We start from the raw sequence: 18,432 nt of genomic DNA, 5'->3' as shown, positions 1-18,432 counted from the left end.
CAGAACAGAGAGACAAGGGTTGCTTGGCCCGAACAAGCACACAACACAACTAAACTCCCTAACATGATAAGCAATTTGAACCAACATGACATCCCACATCCACAAGTCCATCACCGTGGATGCCACAAGCATAAAAGATGACGCCTTCAGAAAGGATAACAATGTTGTTGTGCCGTCATCGTCCGGTCTAAAGAATCAGACCTAGGGTTTTCCCTGGTGCTCGAAGAGGGGCGCAAAGAGGCTATAGAAACCCCTCCAAGAAGGGGATGACACTTGCTAATGTCGCTGCTGCCAGCACTAGCAAGCCAAGCAAGGATTTCCCCCTGGCTTATGTCTGTACAATCCCATAGCCACGGATCAGAAATCGGGAGTCGAAGCCCAACACACGAAGGGGAGTCACACCGGACATGCGAGCCTTGACATGACGGGAGGCGGGGCAACGAGGTTGCCGGGGTTTGGGGGGCGACGGGGGCCGATGCAGGGGACGCGACGGCGACCGACGACGCTGGCAAGGTAGTAACTGGATGGGACGCAACTCCGGACCACCGGTGCCGAGGCCGTCAGTGACCGGCAAGCCATAAAGGTTGGAGGAGACGTAGCCTCTAGAGCGTCATGGCTGGCGGGGCGCCGGAAGACACACCAACAACCATGGACCCGGAAAACGCAGGTCCAAGGTCGTCGGGTCTGGAGCCGCACCGGCAATAGTCCCACCACAAGGGCACAAGCGCCCGCCGAACGCCAGACCCGACGCGCGTAAGGGCTGGCCGCCGCTGGGGAGGCACCACCGGAGACACATCAAAAGCCACAACCTTTGGAGCCATGGCCATGGATCGGGGGAAGAACGGCTGATGCTGTAGCGCCACCAAGAGCGGGCAAACCGGCCGAGGAGCTCCGCCACCAACCACCCGGGATCCAGTGCCGGCAGGAGTAAGGAACACCGGCGAGTGGAAGGACTTTGCTGGGATCCTGCCGTCAGATCTGACGCGGGGCTTGGGGGAGGAAGGGCCTCGCCGGTAGGCGCAGGCAGCACTGGTGGCCAAGTGGAGCGGGCAAGGGGCAGTGAAGCAGATTGGCGGAGGAGGCACGCCGGTGCAGGGCATGACTGCCGGCGAGGGACGAGACCAGCAGTCGAGGCAAGGTGAGGCGCCCCGCCACCACCGTCCTAGGAGCCGGCGCGGGCTTCGCCGGCCACCCCTCTGGTGGCGGCGAGGTGGCAGGAGGGGATTGGGAAGGGGCTGTGGCGGCACGGTTGGGTTGGGTGGGGGTCGTTTCGACTGCAAACGCGCACGAATAACTTCCTTTATTTTTGCTCAGGTGTGAAAGTTTATATTATGCACTAGTTAAATGCCCGTGCGTTGCTACGGGCGATAGATGATTCAAATACAATGTCCATATTACATAATTATTATGTTATAAGCAATGTCATGAGCAAACAGTGAATAATTATTTTATATCTTAATTTTGTCGACTATCCAGTGATTGAAGCACAAATTTCACTTAGCAAACGTATTATCGTATGACAATCAAGTTAAGCAATTTCTATGAGCAATTATTGCACAATTATTTGAAATCGCAGTTGGTTCAGTTTCTCTCAGTAACACACAATACCAAGCTTTGTGTTAAACATGAATGACTCCCCATGACGGAGGTGACCTGCACAAAATAAACCTCTCATAATTAAAAATTTGGAAATATCTAGTTTAATTCAAAAATATATGTACACATAATTACTGAAAGTATAAGTGACAGATGTCTCACCTATGATGTAAGTACCTCCCTATAGACGATGTTCCTCGTGTAATTACCAACAGGACAGTTGGAGCTCTTGTTCTTGCGGTAATCTGAGCTATTCCTGCTGCTATCGTCGGAGATCTTTTTCTTATTGTTGGAGCTTTTGCTTTTGCTGTAATTTGAGCTATTTCTTCTACTATCGTCTGAGACATTTTTCTCATTGTCTGTAGCCGGGGCGGTAAGGATCTTGATGTTCTTTCTAGCAGTGGATCTAGATAGCGCGACATACAACTGCCCATGAGAGAACACTGGCTCGGGCAAGTATATACCCGCGTTCGGGATAGTCTGCCCCTGTGCCTTGTTGACCGTCATGGCAAAGCTGAGCCTAATAGGAAACTGCTTCCTCTTGAACTGGAAAGGGAACATCTCGTCATCACTGGGACAAAGGGGGATCCTTGGCAAGAAGATCCTCTTTCCAGCATGTTGCCCTAGCACAATTTCTGCATCGATGACATTCCTCTGGAATCCTCGAACCACCAGCCTCGTGCCATTGCAAAGTCCATTCGCGGGGTCAATATTTCTGAGCAATATAATAGGGCAGTTTATCTTGAGCTTCAACACATGTGGAGGCAACCCATTAGGGGTCAAAGTGTTAAGGAACTTAGATGGATAATAGTTATGAGGGTCATCGACTGCTGAATCAAAGCTATGATACACCATCTCATCTTCGTGGAATCGGTTGATCATCTTTATATTTATCCTATCCACACAATCATTTCGCGTCGATAAGATTGCTCTGGAGGTGATGTAGTTTGGATCAGACATATTAGCACCGAGACTGGGAAAAACATTATCTATCAGTGTATCAAGATCAGTGCCCTTCCCAGTACAGGGCACACATATCTCGTCCAGAAGGCGGACACAACCATCATTATTGGTCTCCTCCTTGCCATCACCAATGCGCAACAAGTATTCAGCAAACCACGGGTCGCTATGTGCCCTCATATTGCGTACCAACTTTAGGTGGCGCATGCAATCCCAAAGGTAAGACCTACGCAGTGAAAAATCAATTATCTGAGCCCTTGACCCCTTACGGACAACAGGGAGGACTTGCCTGAAATCTCCACCGAATACAACTGTCTTTCCACCAAATGGTCGGTCTGGTCGGCTCATTATATCGCGCATACTATTGTCTAGCGCCTCCACTGCCTGCCTCTTTGTCATCGAAGCCTCATCCCATATAATGAGGGAAGCTGACTGTAAGAGCTTGGCAGTTCCACTCTGTTTAGTGAAGCTACAAAACCCACCATCGTCAATGCTTAGCGGTATCTTGAACTGTGAATGAGCTGTTCTCCCTCCGGGCATTATGGTAGCTGCAACGCCGGACGTAGCTGTTGCTACTGCAATCTTTTTCTGTCCACGGACTTTTGAAAGAAGTGCCCTATATAGATAAGTCTTCCCGGTGCCTCCAGGCCCATCCACAAAGAATATGCCACCCTCATCACTGTCAACAACATACATAATTTCATCGTAGGCTTTCCTCTGATCTGAATTAAGTGATCTGATAGATTTGTGTCCTCAACATTGAGCTCAATGGTGGATTCCTCGAAGATCTCCCTTGGCATGCCGGAAGCAGTGTCATATTCTTCATTGATACCAGGAAGAGGGAATGACTCTATGTCCTTTCCCATTGATTGTAGCATATTCCTGATATCTATCAGAACCATTTGCTCAACGCAACTTTGGATGGATTGTTGCGGCGATAGTCTTCTGACATTGCCTCCAGGTGCTTCTCCCAGAGTCCACGCACATTACTTGGCTCACAGAATATCAATATTGTTGCAAAGAGCCTTCGTAGAGATGATGGCATCTCGTATAACGTAGATTCAGTAAGGGACTCATCAAGTGTGTTGTCTCCTTTGATCAATCCCCTTCTCTCTGCAGCTTCACGAAATGTTGGTAGGATCTCACCATTAACTGTCCTTAGGTCCTCATAGGATGTGGCGCCAGTGACATGGTTTAAGAGGACCCGTAGGTAATAGCGTTCACCCTCCGCGGGATGAGCTGCCACAATTCTTCCAACTTGTCCACCCGTATCTCATTCCCTTCTTCTCCAGTATTTATTTTTCTTACTTTTCTGCCAGGTATACCACTCAGGGAAGTCCCTATACAAGATAGACCGAGCCTCCTCATGTAACCTATTTGCCTCAAAGTACTCTGTAAGCATTGACTTCTCAGCACCTTCCTGGTTAACCACTCGTTCGATATCTTGGCCCTTTCTGAATGACACCATGTGCATGTTGGGCAGATGGAGTTGCAACTGCACCACAGGTGGTGAGTTCTTGCTCAATTCAAAGCCATATATCCTCCATAATGCTTCCGGAGGAGTCACCCACCTAGCGTCCCTATACTGTTTGATCTCATATATACCTCCATTTTTGTTAGCCTTGTCAGACTCACTCAGAGAAATAGATGCTCGATCATGACCCTTGTATATGTACTTGAACAGGTATTTAATAGCCTTTATGCTTCCACATGCCTCAACATTGATGTGACAATTGAAGTAACGCAGGAGGTGCGGGTTGTATGGGACGACCCACCTATTATCCAGCCATTCCTTTCGGACCATCGCTTTAGAACCGTCATCACGTCGCCTGTATAACGGGTAGGAATCCTTGCCCTGCAACGTAGCCGCATTAAAAGGTCGAGGATAGTGATTCTTGCAAGCAGGACGGCCTTTTCTGCATGGGCAGTGACGATTCAAAGCACCACAAGGTCCATGCATCATATGCTTCACGACCATCTTGTACAATTCTGGGTACTTCTTCTTGTTTGGGAGCTCGGCTGAGATAAGACGGTCATATTGCTCGGGGCATGTGAGCTTGTACCGCCCCTCCATGATGAGAAGGAAGTGTGCATGAGGCAGACCCCTCTTCTGGAATTCCACCACATAAACATAAGCCCTCACCTTGCCCAGGATGTCCTTCTGAAGCAACTTATTCTTGAGTTCCTCCAACTTTGCCCTAAAAACACGAACAACGAGATCGGGACGATCCTGAGGTGTCTGACCGGGGTAGAGTTCCTGCCTAATCTCATCCCAGTTTGGGTTGCATGTCATTGTGAGGAAGACATCCGGCTTGCCATACTTTCGAACTAAGGCCATGGCATCCATGTAGCGACGCCTCTTGTCCCGTGGACCACCGATAAAAGATGTAGATAACACTTTTCCAATAGCATCTGCCCTACCCTCACCAACATGTAAGCTGTCCACCAAGCCCTTGTATAGGTCCGCCCTTATCGTATCTTGATGGCCCCATATATAGTCCAACCGGGAGTTCTCTATCTTGATGTATGTGTCTACCGCAAACTGTTGGAAAAGACGCTTACCATAGAGGATTGGGTTGAATATCCCAGGACACATCTGAAATTTGTAGCAGTAGTAGTCCCGCACAGACACACATAGTCTCCCTCCGGAACCTGCATAGAAAATTGAAAAAATATGGTGTTGTAAACTGGAGAGTATAGTGCGAACTATGAACTGCGCATGTAATAACTAAGCGCAACACTAACCTGCATTATCATCCTCGTCCTCATCATCTTTATCACCAGGATTAGAGGACTCATCACTATGACCACGAGCTAGACGGGCTGCACGAGCTGCCATCATAGTTTCATAGGACACACCTTCCTTCGGGATATCAGTATGCCACCCAAGTTCGCCTCTAGGGAAGAATAGAGGGTACGACAACGCATCATAGCATCCATGATAGGACTTAATTCCATATATATCTCTATTCTTCCCATGCAGGATGACACTATTACCGAACTGTCTTCGACGTTCACTGCCCTCCACCCACACAGCTGCTACTTCTGAAGTGGTCGGCACATTATATCTTCTCTGATCCATCCTTTGGTCAAGGTTAAGTGTTATGTGATAGTCATCCACATCATCAACATGCCCCATACTACGGAGGTGTTCAGAGTATGGGTTGCCACGAAGTATGTCGACCAGTTGTGTGATTACTTCTTTGTCTTTCTGGCACTGCTCTTTGCGACAACTGCGATACCTATGCTCTAAACTGGGATCATCATCATAGAAGTAGAGCTCCAGATGACTACGATCCAAACCATCTTGTTTGCCAAATGACCGTATGTTGTGGTACATTTGGCCATGGGAACGGAATGTGTAGATAGGATGCTTTACTGTGTTAGTGGTATCACTATCAAGGTGATAATATAGTGAGGTGAATGAGAAATGGCTATTGAAAAACCTGATGTTGTCACGAAAATGCCTAGCAGCAGGGTCGTCACTCGTCCATAGCTTCATGAGCTCAGGAGGCGTATCCGGGTTGGCTAGTTTGATCTTCCCCTTACGGCAGCAAAACCCCATGGTCTCATGCTCAAACTTCTTTGCATAGCAGTGCTTGCTGTCTTCCACTAGCTTCAGCTTGTGTGTGTCTGTTGGGATTTTGCTATACACCATGTCATAGGGATCTGGAATGCTTGCAACTGAGGCAGACTCGTTGTCAGACTCGTCCATTTCAACATCGTCATCGGTGTCATCCTCTGAAATGATAGTGAACATATGAGTACTAAAATCATGCACATGATGTGCACGCTACAACGTGGAACATGTCTAAAGTACCAATCCCAGCAAACATGTAGCCTTCCTCGTCTTCCTCGTCTTCCTCCAAGATGACGCCCTCTTCACCACCTATTTGTATAGTTATATATGAGCCCCATGCCTCAAATAGGTTGTGCAATGTTTTTTGTTCTAAAATTCTAAAAAAACTTACCATAATCATTGCCTTGTGAGTGTGTTGGGTGTTTTTGGGCAGTCTCGTGCGTTGGAGATGTGTTTTCTATTAATATACAACATAAAGTTATGGTCATTACAACTATCAATGAATTCCATTAGAGAATTATAATAACAAAGGAAGAACATTACCATTATTAACAATGATCGATTGGGTTTGGTGTTCTGAACCATTTACGCCTTCCAAATTCATCGACGAGGTTTCATCCATCGATGCAGTCTCATTCTTCTTAGTACTTTCATAGAATGCTTCGTTTCGACGACACATCAATGCGTGTCGTTCTCCATGTGTTATATGTTTTCTCCGTGATATTTCACTCACATCCATATCATGGGTCTCCCCATCTGACATCTGGTCCGAAGCAGACTGAATATAAACAGGGGTTCCGCTGACTTCAGGAATAGACCAATCACATGTGGGTATGGAGCCATCACGAACAATCTTAGGGATATACAATGGGTTCTCCATGGCTATGGAATCCTTGCTCAGAGTATTGCGCGCTGATGCACGCAATGCCATCTTTGTGTGCTTTTGATTGGGAGTCATATTGGCATAACGTGCCCTATCCTTCGCACATATTGATTCAAGTTTCTCTAATGAAATCACATGACAACGCTAAAGTAAGAGTTGTGGTTGACATGGAAATATGATGATCAATCTGTGTTAAATGATATTACTGACACATTCTCTAATGAAATCACATGATAACCTAAAGTAAGAGTTGTGGTTGACATGGAATTATGATGATTAATCTGTGTTAAATGATATTACTGACATATTTGTCCAGTGTTAGGCAACCTTTACCTGACGATGATTTCCTTGCTTCACGCTGTCTTTTTAGAAGTTCACCTTTTTTCTTGCTATCCATCAATGCATATCGTTCCCTATCCCGTAGCCTCTTCCGCTCTTTGGAATCTATGGGTTGTGGTTGAATCATCGATGATGTGGGCCCATCATTACTGCAATTGTTGATGGCAATAATATCTAGAAATGAAAAAAAGCACATATTTAGTACAATACAGAATGAATTATTAACAAAGTTGCTTCCATTTTAACCACTAATTAGTGGCCTTCATACCAGTCATGAGGTTTTTTTGCCCCTGGGATGGCAAATCAATTGATGCTCTTTGGTATGTGTCATTTCTATTTAACCACTCACTATATTCATTAGGCACCACATTTTCCTTGTTCAATGCAATGTCCCCTTGTTAAACAAATTATCAGATGTATTAGCTAAAGTAGAGAACCAGCAAATGATATAACTGCGAATAATAAGCCGACACTCGATGGTGAAGCACACCTTGACCAATTGTCGTTATCTGCACTTGGGAGAGCACAGATGGACTTGCCCCCACTTTTGCCTCTTCAAAACCAACTAATGGTCGAGCTCTTTTTTGTTGATAGGCTTCACGGCGCTTCCGTAGTAATTCATCTTTTTTCTGTTTATCCATTTGCGCATATCGCTCCCTAGCACGTTGCCTCTTGCGTTCTTTCATATCTGTAGGTTGCCCTCCATTACTAATGTCGACAACACCTAAAAAGCACACAATTTAGCTAGTTGATGTGCATCAGATGGTACATTTACACATATCCAATCAATATTACTTGCGTTGACGGAGTTGGACAGGTCTTTAAAGGGAGTGCGTTCACTGGAACGTTTAGGAGACTCCATCTGCAAAGAAAATCTCTACTACTTAAAAAACGAGCAACGTTCCCATTTCGCTCGCTCCCTTCGTCTAACCTCCACATCCCCTCCCCACGTAATGACTCCCTCCCTCCAGGTTTTTTTTCTTAGTACACATAATTAAAAGAGCCTTTATTAACATTAACTTGCCTCCCTAATCCCCTCCTTAATCTGTGTTCTTTCCATGATTGGTACAAGGAAACCGCCGCCTCCGTGCATGCTGCCCCGTGCTCGCCCTCGTCTCACCGTCCGTCGTCTGCGACCGCACCGCGCTGCCCACCTACAACAACACCGCACCGACGCCCTGCCATCCGCCGGGGGCGACTGCATCGCGCCTCTTCGCCTACAACAACGCCGCGCTCGGCATCGCCACGTCCTCCCGTCCGTCGCCGGCGGCTGCACCTCGCCTCATTGACTACGACAACGCCACGCCCGGCAGGCCTACACCTTGCCCCGGGAACGGCACGACGGATAAGCTCCGCCTGCACCAGGTATGTGTGTCGCCCAACTGTCTCCCACGGCCATGTCGGCGAGCTTCTCCATAGTCGCGCCTCCCCTGCTCGTACATCGCCCCGACCAGCACGTCCAGCCGCCTCTCCCTATCTAGCACGCGCTGCCCACTGCCGTCGGCTCCTCATGTCCAACCTGTGCTTGGCTCGAGCACATACGCCCACGTATATCTCCATAGATCACGTGTGCCTAATTACATCATGTTATTCTTATTTCTTGCAGTTTTATATTCTCGGATCTCGCATCACGAATAAATCTTCAGAAATTCATCGATCAACCTTTTGTTAATTTTGGTAATCTGCTACCAACAAGTGTTTTCATGTTGAGTGCATAGTGCCCCTGGGTTAAGGGATCCATGAACCTGTGCAACTTACTACTGATCTACGTGAATAAAAAAGATACAATAATTTGCCAAATGCAGTGGCTTGCAATTTCATTGATAAACCTGCACCACTTGTTGGACTTATTGGTCTCACGATCCATATACTCTATCCGTCCCATTTAACAAGATGGCTAAATGTATGAATGGATGCGCGGACGTAGTACAATGAAAGCTGCCAGTTCAAACTCCTAATAGTAGATTCTGTAGGCAGTGTTGCTGGTGTTTTGGTTCTATATAAGCCTAGAACCTCAAACGGCCATAAGTTTTGTGCTAATACTGAAGATATTGTTGCACATGCTAATACTGAAGATATTGTGTGTACTGAAGTTTTACCCATAGCTCCTCGCCTGTGTTTTGTTACTGAAAAAAATCTCTGTACGCTTGAACTGGTTGTTGCATGAGCCAGAAGTTTGATTATGAGCTGAAATCTACCATTTGTGTGAGACTTGAGAGATGCTTATATGTTCCTAATTCACAGTAGTATCCTTCGAAAGTATTTGTTTGTTTTGTTTGTTTGTTTTCTCGCATGTACAGAATTGCCTGCATGCTCTTTTTGCCAGAAAATGTGCTTCAGAATTATGTGTTTGCCCGGCTATGCAAAATTAGGCAGTGAACCATTTTATGTTCGGCATAGATGATTTACTTGCACATGAGTTAAACAGTTAGGGGCATCTCGGACTATGCAGAACACAGCTGCACAAGAGAGTGTTAGCGTAAAATCCTATGAATAATCCACCTTGTCCATACAACAGTTTATATTATAGCTGTTAGTGCGAAGATATTGTGATGAATTTTCTGAAACGTACAAGAGTTTCAGAAAATAGTTCTTGTACGTTTCAGAAACTCTTGTACGTTTCTGAAAATTCTGAAGCACATTCATCACAATATCTTCGCACTAACAGCTATAATATAAACTGTTGTATGGACAAGGTGGATTATTCATAGGATTTTACGCTAACACTCTCTTGTGCAGCTGTGTTCTGCATAGTCCGAGATGCCCCTAACTGTTTAACTCATGTGCAAGTAAATCATCTATGCCGAACATAAAATGGTTCACTGCCTAATTTTGCATAGCCGGGCAAACACATAATTCTGAAGCACATTTTCTGGCAAAAAGAGCATGCAGGCAATTCTGTACATGCGAGAAAACAAACAAACAAACAAACAAATACTTTCGAAGGATACTACTGTGAATTAGGAACATATAAGCATCTCTCAAGTCTCACCACAAATGGTAGATTTCAGCTCATAATCAAACTTCTGGCTCATGCAACAACAGTTCAAGCGTACAGAGATTTTTTTTCAGTAACAAAACACAGGCGAGGAGCTATGGTAAAACTTCAGTACACACAATATCTTCAGTATTAGCATGTGCAACAATATCTTCAGTATTAGCACAAAACTTATGGCCGTTTGAGGTTCTAGGCTTATATAGAACCAAAACACCAGCAACACTGCCTACAGAATCTACTATTAGGAGTTTGAACTGGCAGCTTTCATTGTACTACGTCCGCGCATCCATTCATACATTTAGCCATCTTGTTAAATGGGACGGATAGAGTATATGGATCGTGAGACCAATAAGTCCAACAAGTGGTGCAGGTTTATCAATGAAATTGCAAGCCACTGCATTTGGCAAATTATTGTATCTTTTTTATTCACGTAGATCAGTAGTAAGTTGCACAGGTTCATGGATCCCTTAACCCAGGGGCACTATGCACTCAACATGAAAACACTTGTTGGTAGCAGATTACCAAAATTAACAAAAGGTTGATCGATGAATTTCTGAAGATTTATTCGTGATGCGAGATCCGAGAATATAAAACTGCAAGAAATAAGAATAACATGATGCAATTAGGCACACGTGATCTATGGAGATATACGTGGGCGTATGTGCTCGAGCCCAAGCACAGGTTGGACATGAGGAGCCGACGGCAGTGGGCAGCGCGTGCTAGATAGGGAGAGGCGGCTGGACGTGCTGGTCGGGGCGATGTACGAGCAGGGGAGGCGCGACTATGGAGAAGCTCGCCGACATGGCCGTGGGAGACAGTTGGGCGACACACATACCTGGTGCAGGCGGAGCTTATCCGTCGTGCCGTTCCCGCGGCAAGGTGTAGGCCTGCCGGGCGTGGCGTTGTCGTAGTCAATGAGGCGAGGTGCAGCCGCCGGCGACGGATGGGAGGACGTGGCGATGCCGAGCGCGGCGTTGTTGTAGGCGAAGAGGCGCGATGCAGTCGCCCCCGGCGGACGGCAGGGCGTCGGTGCGGTGTTGTTGTAGGTGGGCAGCACGGTGCGGTCGCAGACGACGGACGGTGAGACGAGGGCGAGCACGGGGCAACATGCACGGAGGCGGCGGTTTCCTTGTACCAATCATGGAAAGAACACAGATTAAGGAGGGGATTAGGGAGGCAAGTTAATGTTAATAAAGGCTCTTTTAATTATGTGTACTAAGAAAAAAAACCTGGAGGGAGGGAGTCATTACGTGGGGAGGGGATGTGGAGGTTAGACGAAGGGAGCGAGCGAAATGGGAACGTTGCTCGTTTTTTTAGTAGAGATAGAGATTTAAGTAGTAGAGATATACTCCCTCTGTCCCAAAATACACTAGTGTCAAAAACATTCTTATATTATGGGACCGAGGGATTATTTATGAGTATCGGTCATGTTGTTAGCTTGTAGCGCCCCGGGACTAGCACTATACAGATCTAGCCAAGTCTGCTAGCCTCCTCATAGAATTAATCCCAAGACCATTAAAACTACACATGATTAACACATCATAGCGTGCCCGTCATGGGGAAGATATGGTATCACAACATAGTTTACAAATATTCCACGTACAACAACAATAATACATATACAGTACCTCATACAACCAAAATCACACATACAAAGGAAATGAATAAGTAAGAATAAAGATTGCCTTAAGAAGGCCGAAATGAAAGGAAATGCATCCATAACTCTATCGAGACCGCTGTCTAAAGGGCAACCAAGCTAACGTTGTCCATCATTGGGTACTCAACAAGTCTCATCACCAAAGGTACTAGAACTAACAATACTTATAGGTCTGGTAGTGGTAAGTGGCAAGGTTGCACCAAGCGATTAAGAAATATACTACATTAATGTCTATTAGATTCGGGATGACAAAGCATACATGAAAGGGGTCATAAACTAGTCATCTATTCACCTGCCTAAGCATTCATAACACTACCTTGTCCTCTCCTTTGGAAAGGATACCCTCGACGAAGAGACAATCAAGGCACTCACATGTTGGCAAGTTCTAGTTAAGTTAATTAAGGTTATCTATGGAGCAGCATCATGCTCCAACTCGTCTATAACCATGGACACGGATTTTCGAAAAGATTTAACTCTGCAAGGGTGCTCCAACTTCCTGTTATAGGTATCGCACACATGAGCCTACCCAACCGGCGAACCAAAAGGTTAGTCACAACAAGACCCTCTAACTAACCACAAACAAATCCAGGCGGCCACCCTGTGAGTCGACACCTGAATCGAGAGCTGGACGTGTCTCTGAATTGGACTCTACCATCAGATGAGGTCGGAAGTGATAGTGGTTGAGTCTCAGGTTGCCACCCCTATATCCCCAATTGCGGACCAATAAGGAGCTCCACCCCAGTGGCCCAAGTTATATAGAAAAATTCACGGGGCTCGGAACCCCGACAAAGAAAACGCAAGGATGTAAATGGAAAATCGGTTCAGGTCACCCAGATATGTTTAAAGCTAGTTGGGTAAGTCAATGGGAACCCCATAGAACCCCCACACATCGGTTGGCGTGTGTAGCGCCCCGAGACCGATGTGCCAGGTGTCCTCCAGTTATTCGCTGTTGTTGCCTTGTCATATTGCATTTTTGCTTGTGTCTGTTTGCATTCTCATAATCATCATGTGCATTGTCATATTCATGCATGTTGTGTTGTTGCATGCTCCATGTGTGGCTCTTGCACCATCACTCCTCTTTCCTTCCCTTTCTTCCATTTTTGTAAGTGCCATTTTCCCTTCTCTTTTGATGTTCATATCTTCTTCAATATTCTAACACCATGTACCTAGCCTCTCTGTCAAATTTCTTCTTAATTGGAATTGTTTTGGTTAAGGTTTAAAATGGTTCAAGTTTGAATTTAATTCAAACTTGAATTATTTTTACTTCCTTTAAAAATCTCCAAACCAATTTTATTAAATAGAGCACATTTTCAGGATAATGAGTATATTTTTATATTTCTCTAGCTCCTCTCCTTTTTCCCCTGCTCTTTCCTTTTTCTATTTCTATCTGAAGAAATAGAAAAGACAGAAAGCAGTAGTGAGTAGAGCAGCAGCCCACTAGTGCCAGTCCTTCCCTGGGCTTCCTCTCGCCGAACAGGCCCAACCTTGGCCTCTCTATAGCCTAAGACCGGTCGGCCCATCCATCACCGAGGCATAGCCTTTGTGCCCTCCTAACCCTAGCCGCCAGGGAGCCCGTTCCCTCGATCCCCTCTCTTTCCCTTGCGCCGCCAGAGCCCCGCTCGATCCCCTCGCGCACCCCATCTCCCTCGAACCCCTCCTCCTCTTTCTTTCCTCCCAGCGCCGCACAGGGAGAGCACCTCCCACTCCGCCGCCTCGCTCCCTTTCCCCGTGCCTCTCCCGTGCGCGCCGCCTACCCCGCCGGCGACCAAAGCCCCCGCTCGCCTGCCCGTCCCTCCAGTTCCCTCGTCGCCCCGCCTCTGTTCGGCTCCCTCGCCGGAGGCCGCTACCGCGACCCTGACGGACACCGGTTCCCGAGTGCCTCGCCCTCAAGGTCCCGACCTCCGCGCCGCCGTCCTCCATGGCCGCTGCCGGCTAAGCTCGAAGCTCCGCTGCTACACCTCGTCACCGGAGTGTCGCCCCTCTGCCTCCCCTGCAGCTGCTCTCCGGCAGCTCGTCCAACCTCCTCTGCTCCGCCCTGCGCATCCTCGCCGTCCAACCACGCCGCCGGACTGCTACCTTGCCTCCCCGACCCAAACTAGCTCAGCCCCGGCCATCTTCGGCGCCTCACCGGCCGGATCTGACTCCGGTGGCCCGTCCCCGTCAGGATGACCTCCACCGCAGGCCAACCACCAAGCCGCAGGGGCAACGCCACTGCTACCTTGTTTTTTTCCGCTTCATTCACCTCCGCGTTAGCCCTGCTCTACCGCTGATCACCACCATCGCCTCTTTGTTGCTGCTCAACCGAGGCCCTTGTGATGCTTCATTTCATAATAGCAAGACCATCAAGATCGAGACTGCCCGAACTATGTCATCTCGCTGGTTTGTCAAGCGCCGTTTCCAAGGATTACGCCAAGTACACAAGTAGGCGAGGACGCCAAGACCTCCGAGACCGACTTCATGGCGCCAAGTACCAATATGAACGCGAATGACTACAACCGAATTGTACAACTACACGACGTCCGCCAAGTTCGACGACGCTCGCCACCCGAACGACTACCGCCGACGCGTACCTCTCCGTCGCCGTGGGTTACGTCAAGTTCAATGGTGAACCCCGAAGTCTTCAAATCCGTCAAGTCCAACAACGATTGTGTACTACTATCGGCGACCTTGAACGACTACGAGACGAAACCCTCTACTTCCCCTCCAAAACGTGTACCACTACGCCGCCCTAACGTCTAGGGAACATGTACCACGACCATCGCTGAAGACCCCGTGGACGTCAAGTTCCATGTCGTGACCCCGAACATCTACGGACATGAAACACTACTTCCCTCGGCGTCCCGAGAACGTCTACTTCCCCTAAATCACATCGAACTCGAACCCCTCCGATAACGCACGCTTCGAAGGTATAACCCCGAGACGACCGCCCGTGAACGAATGCATGTGTGATGTATGATATGCTCGTGCTTGCTCCGTGCTCGAATTGTCGGTGCACGTTGCCCCCCTTTTGCCTTGCCACCGACATGTGGGAACCCGGTAATCGGGAGCACCCCACCATCTTTTTGCCCGCTCCCTCCACCCTTCCTTTACACTGGTATCTCCGTGATCTACCGAAACCGATATGTTGCCGTGGCATCATTTTCGGGTTCGTCGCCATGGCACCTTTCCTTTCCACCATGGTGACAAATGCTTCTTAATGCTCTTGTCAACTTTTAATAAACCTTGCATAAACTTGTTCATGTCATTCTCATCATGATAACAACAATTAAAATGTTTAAATTGTTGTTGCTAAATTACTAATGCATATGGGGATTTACCGGATTCGTTATTTGTTATATCTGGCCCCATTTAAATTGTTTAGATGGTGTAATTTTGTTTTGTTTCAACTCTTAACATGCTTAACAACATTTAATTTTGTTGGGTACATAACCGAGAGAGAACTAAATAATTGATGTGGTGTTTCGTCAATATGCAACGAAGTTGCATATTGAGCTCCACTTAATTTGTAGGATTGCTTGTGCATTTTGGCATGCCATGCTTCATTAAACCGGACATGCATCATACTTGGTTGTGCATGATGTCATGTTTATGTGATGGTTGTTTACTATGTTGTTTGCTTCTTTTCGGTGATGCTTCTTCGGCTTAGTTCCGTTAACGTCGCGTTTGTGAGGACCCGTTCGTCTACGTCCGTTTGTCTTCTTCATGGACTCGTTCTTCTTCCTTGCGGGATTTCAGGCAAGATGACCATACCCTCGAAATCACTTCTATCTTTGCTTGCTTAGTTGCTCGCTCTTTTGCTATGCCTATGCTGCGATACCTACCACTTGCTTATCATGCCTCCCATATTGTTAAACCAAGCCTCTAACCCACCTTATCCTAGCAAACCGTTGTTTGGCTATGTTACCGCTTTGCTCAGCCCCTCTTATAGCGTTGTTAGTTGCAGGTGAAGATTGAAGTTTGTTCCTTGTTGGAACATGGAGATGTTATTCCTTGTTGGAACATGTTTACTTTTTGGGATATCACAATATCTTTTATTTAATTAATGCATCTATATACTTGGTAAAGGGTGGAAGGCTCGGCCTTATGCCTGGTGTTTTGTTCCACTCTTGCCGCCCTAGTTTCCGTCATATCGGTGTTATGTTCCCGGATTTTGCGTTCCTTACGCGGTTGGGTTATAATGGGAACCCCTTGACAGTTCGCCTTGAATAAAACTCCTCCAGCAAGGCCCAACCTTGGTTTTACCATTTGCCACCTAGCCTTTTTTCCCTTGGGTTAGGCCAGCCCAAGGGTCATCTTTATTTTAACCCCCCCGGGCCAGTGCTTGTCTAAGTGTTGGTCCGAAACAAAGCCACTTGCGGCGCCACCTCGAGGAAACTTGAGGGCTGGTTTTAGCTGTACGTAGTGTTCATCCGGTGTTGCCCTGAGAACGAGATATGTGCAGCTCCCACCAGGATGTCGGCGCATCGGGCGGGCTTGCTGGACTTGTTTTACCATTATCGAGGATGTCTTGTAACCGGGATTCCGAGCCTGATCGGGCCTTCCCGCTAGAAGGAATATCCTTCGTTGACCGTGAGAGCTTGTGATGGGCTAAGTTGGGACACCCCTGCAGGGTTTTGAACTTTCGAAATTCGTGCCCGCGGTTATGGGCATATGGGAATTTGTTAATGTCCGGTTGTAGAAAACTTGAAGTTGATCTTAATTAAAATACATCAACCGGGTGTGTAACCGTGATGGTCTCTTCTCGGTGGAGTCCGGGAAGTGAACACGGTGTTGGAGTTATGCTTGACGTAGGTTGTTCTAGGATCACTTCTTGATCATAGTTTTATCGATCGTGCCTTGCCTTCTCTTCTCGCTCTCATTTGCGTATGTTTAGCCACCATATATGCTAGTCGCTTGCTGCAACTCCACCTCATACCTTTACCTTTACCCATAAGCTTAAATAGTCTTGATCGCGAGGGTGTGAGATTGCTGAGTTCCCGTGAATCACAGATACTTCCAAAACCAGCTTGCATGTGCCGTTGAACCGTGCAGATGACGCAACCAAGCTCAAGGAGGAGCTCAATGAAGATCTTGTCCTTCGTGTTGTTTCGTTTCTAGTTGATCAGTAGTGGAGCCCAGTCGGGATGATCGGGGATCTGTGTAGCATTTGGGGTAGTCTTCTTTTATTTTGGCTCCGTAGTCGGGCCTTGATTGTAACTGGTTGATGTAATGCTTTATTCATGTAATTTTGTGAAGTGGCGATTGTAAGCCAACTATGTATCTCTTGCCCTTATGTATTACATGGGTTGTGTGAAGATTACCTCACTTGCGACATTGCTTCCAATGTGGTTATGCCTCTAAGTCGTGCTTCGACACGTGGGAGATATAGCCGCATTGAGGGCGTTACATCGTGCTAAACATGGTACATAATAATCAGAGCTCGGTACTTAGGGCGACTAAAATGGAACAAAACAACAAGGCATAAGGCTCAACGTTCCACCCTTCGTCTGGTGCACTACCATATCATCATATCATATAAATCATATAACTTAACATAATAGCATGATATCCCATATAACAGTAACCAAGGTAACCACATGGCAGTAGACGGACTCTGCAAACCATGTGCATGATACTAAGAAAGGGCTGAGCAAGCGGTAACATAGCCATCACAAGGTTTGCTAGGAGGTGGAAGTCATGGTTGTATAGTGGCAACAACATAGGTTGAAGTATCTGGAAGGTAATGAGACAAAATGATAGCATCACAAATGTAGCAAGCAAAGCTAGTAATAGTATCAAGGGTGATGATCATCCTTGTCTGAATGCCCCTCGGCTTGGTGAGAAGGCGGATTCCCGAAGTGCCCTTGCTCGAAGCTCACATCATCTCTGAGCCCTATCCGCGGAAGTAAACTATCTATCTAATCAATTTTAACAGGGTACACAATTTATACATAGCATTTACTAAAATATCCCATGACAATTAATTAGTTACTTAAGGTTTTGCCCTGAACATCATTTTGAAGTGGTTTACAGGAGAAGAAAATGGCATGGTTGCATTCTACACATTTTATGGTCCAAAACCATATATAAAGTTTTGCGATTTGAGTTACGGCTAATTATTTATAGCATGGTCAAGTTTATGCATTTTTCTGTAATTTATTAATAGTGTAGAATATAATAAACAACACATGGGCCTAAACAGGCGCTACTGGGCCGCGAGACTAAGCGTGAGATAATATGCAGCGCTCTTGGGCGACAAAAAAGCAGCAGGTGCTATTGGGCCACAGCCCACAGGGAAGAGAGAGGGTGCTAGGGGAGGTGCTCACCTCGTGGGTTTTGCGGCCCATGTCGGTGATGCGGCCCAAGGGGCTCACACAACTACCGTCGGCCGGCACCGAAGCCAAACTGTGTATGGACACCACAATCACGCACCGAACAAC

Source organism: Triticum urartu, chromosome 1, assembly GCF_003073215.2.
Source record: "Triticum urartu cultivar G1812 chromosome 1, Tu2.1, whole genome shotgun sequence".
NCBI lineage: Eukaryota > Viridiplantae > Streptophyta > Magnoliopsida > Poales > Poaceae > Triticum > Triticum urartu.
Note: the sequence above shows the minus strand (reverse complement) of the source record.